A 3,319-nucleotide genomic window follows, 5' to 3' on the forward strand; every position below is an offset into this window, starting at 1 on the left:
GGGGGTGGGGGGAGACAAAGAAGAAAAATGAAGCTAGTCGTGAGCTTCTCAATGAATATGTTAGATGACAGAAAATAATGAGACAATTTTTATTGAAATCTTAGAGAAAATGTGAACCAAGATGTCCACACTGAAACAAGTAACTCATATGTAAGGGCTAACCGGTCTCAGGTATACATCCTCAAATTCTTGCATACCACTCTTGCAACCGTCCTGAAAAAAGTACTTGAAATATTTCAAACAACCAACAATGCAAAATATCGAGCTGAAAAGTAGGTAAGTCATGATATAAAAGACCATCAGGTGGTAAGTCACAGAATACTTGTCCAAAACTAGCGGTGAAAATGGGAGCTTTAATATAGTTTCACACAGGGACTGGAGTATGTGATTGCAGTCAGTTTGGTTCAGTGGACTAGTACAATAGTTTCTGTAAAGACAAAGGTAATTGCCAGCCATCCTTGTATGTAATTGGTCAGATTCAGGTTACATGGCAATCTCTAACTACAGGGCAAGCTAGGAAAGCATTTGTCACTTTTAAGCTCCATAATGGACAGATGATCCCTGAGAGCAGGAAAGAGGGGAAGTAAATGATTATTAAGTAGTCAACCAAGAATATCATGCCCACCATCGTGTAAATATATAACTAACTATAAAGTTATTGTAAAGTTCTGCAAAATATTTGTGTTAGTTTTTAAAAGAAAAAGATATACTATCTTTAAGAAATATATACTATATGCTGACAAAACTCAGGATACACCAACAAAAATAAAAGAGCTGGGCAGGGTTGGGAAGGAGAGTATAGAGGTCATGGTGACTGCTTAAACTCTTATGAATAAAATAGTCCCTCCTCTTGAGTTTTCTTTTCCTTGCTGATAAGGAAAGCTAGATAGACCTAAATACTAATCCTCACATTTGGGAATGGTTCACATACAGGAACGGCTGTCCATCTAGATAACATCCAAGAACCACCCTGAGAGTTCAGGGTGTCTCTGACTCCCACCCTCACTCTTCTTCAGGCTGCACCAAAACCAAATTATCACTTCTTTAAGTAATTCAGACATTGAGCTTACATTGTTTGTCAGCGTTATTCACAAATACTACCAGCAAGGGAGGAAGTTAAGTCTAGGGTTTATACACCTTTTGCTAACTCCAAGGAGAGAAAGTATCAGGAAGAACAGTAGACCAAGAACAAGGCCAATCCAGCAAAACTCCCATGTGGAGAGAAAGTATTCTTTGATTTAAAGAAAAAAAAGAAAAAACCTAATAGTAGTACAAAAACTCCTGATTTGTAGGTTCTGACTGAACCAGAGGAAGAAGGAAGCTACCTGAATTAGAAAGAATGTTGTAGTTCCAATTACAGATCCTATCCCTTGGGAAAACAAAAAGGCAGCTGGTTGAACTGACACAGAACAGCCCCAGGAAAGTAAAGGAGGAAGTATTCCATTCCAGCCAAGCTGGCGCTGGTCTCCTTACCTACTGAAAACTCTTCTCTGGTACTTACTCCCCACTCCCGTCCTCTACCTACCTCTGTTTTCAAGTGTGAAAACTTACAGATGCTATTGGAGACTCTTAAACCCATGTTCCTAACTCAACTCTCTGAGTCCTTCATCCTGCCCTTACCGCTCCATTTCCACAAGGGCTCCTTTCTACTGTGGAACATCAGTTCTCTCCTCTAAACCTCCATTAAGATAAGGAGTTGAAAAAAGGAAAGGAATAATAAGATTTTAGTCATGAAGAGAGCCCATGAATTTTATCCATTATTTTTTAGTCTTTGCCCAATATAAGAGATTTTATCTTATTTTTTGAAGGGAAAAAGACTTCATACCACCTTTTAATCTAAACTCCCAACATATTTTCTTCCATGACTCATTCTCCCTTAAAACCAATACACCAACCTTTAATAACTATGTCAGTAAAGGGTTTACTTGCTTTAGTAAGTCTCAGAACAATTCAAAGAATAAGGCTTTCCCCAACATCGAAAACTAAATAAAAGCTAACCCTTTTCTCTCTATCCCTTTTACCTCTGAAGTGCTAGAGGAATAGACTTTATCAGAGGAAATGTCCAGGAAGCAATCTAGCAAGTCAGGTGACAAGTTGAGATTGTTCCCTTTGAGTCTGCAATAGCTCCAGTGTACTACAGGGAAAAGGAGGAACACACACACACACACACACACACACACACACACACACACACAAGCAGACATTGCTAGTGCCTACTTCTGACCACCAAGCTGATTCCTGAACCTGTCACAGAGCTGTCCTCATCCTTACCTTCCACCTGGAAGAAGGGGGTACATCCCTCCAACATGGTAACATCTGGGACACAAGGGCACCTGTCTGAGCTTTGGCAGAGCCTGGAGATAGAAGAGGGAACAGAGCATGAAGAATTAGGGTCCCTTTCTAGAGCTTTTGAGAGAGATTGATGGACCAAGACAGACATCAAAAGAGGGCTTCAGTCAAAAGGACTAAGGTGGAAGACAAAATATCCAATGTCTGGAGATGTTTTCCAGGGTAGAAAGTGAGAAGGAGTCTAACAATACTCACTTCGAGGCCCTAGGGCATCAAGATAGGGATGTAAAATCTTTGGGAATTATTGTGGAAAGAGATCCCAGTAGCTGCTCCCTCCAGAGAGATCCCACTCCAGCTCAGTGTGGACACTGAGGAGACATCAAAAGAGCCACAGAGGAGCTGGGGGCATCTGCATCCCAGAGACCAGGTTGTAAGCCCCTCTTGTTTGTCTCTTAGCCCAGAAGGACAACAGCTGCAATAAGGTGCTCTCTCTGCTTTACAGCGTGTTTGCCCATAGGCAAAAGGGGTTGGGGCCTCCTGCAACTTCTGCTCTGCCTCCAGGAAGTAGGAACCTTGGAGGTGAGCTGACAGCATCCCTCCAGAACTAAGCTGCCTCTGCACAAAGCAATCCCCAGTGACTGAAATCCCTGCCTTACAGCCTGAGCATAGAGAAGCCCCTTCATATCTCTCACCTGGAAGCACCACTGTTGCCAGTCAATGAAGTCCCAACCTTCTGTATCTCTTGCTGCAGCTGGACAAGCTCCTTGTCATGGTCATGGTCCTTGATGCTGATGCTGGTTCTGTCGCATGGCCTAGGACAGGCCAGTGGGAGTTCATGTGAGGATGTAGAGTTCATGTGAGGAGGGTTTCAAGCCTCCAGGTCCCAGGGCTGTGTGTTTTGTAAGAAAAGCACTGGAACAGAGTCCTCAGAAATAATACCACACATCTACAGCCATCTGATCTTTGACAAACCTGACAAAAACACAAAATGGGGAAAGGATTCCCTATTTAATAAATGGTGCTGGGAAAA

Source organism: Colobus angolensis, unplaced genomic scaffold (genome assembly GCF_000951035.1).
Source record: "Colobus angolensis palliatus isolate OR3802 unplaced genomic scaffold, Cang.pa_1.0 Scaffold217, whole genome shotgun sequence".
Taxonomy (NCBI): domain Eukaryota; kingdom Metazoa; phylum Chordata; class Mammalia; order Primates; family Cercopithecidae; genus Colobus; species Colobus angolensis.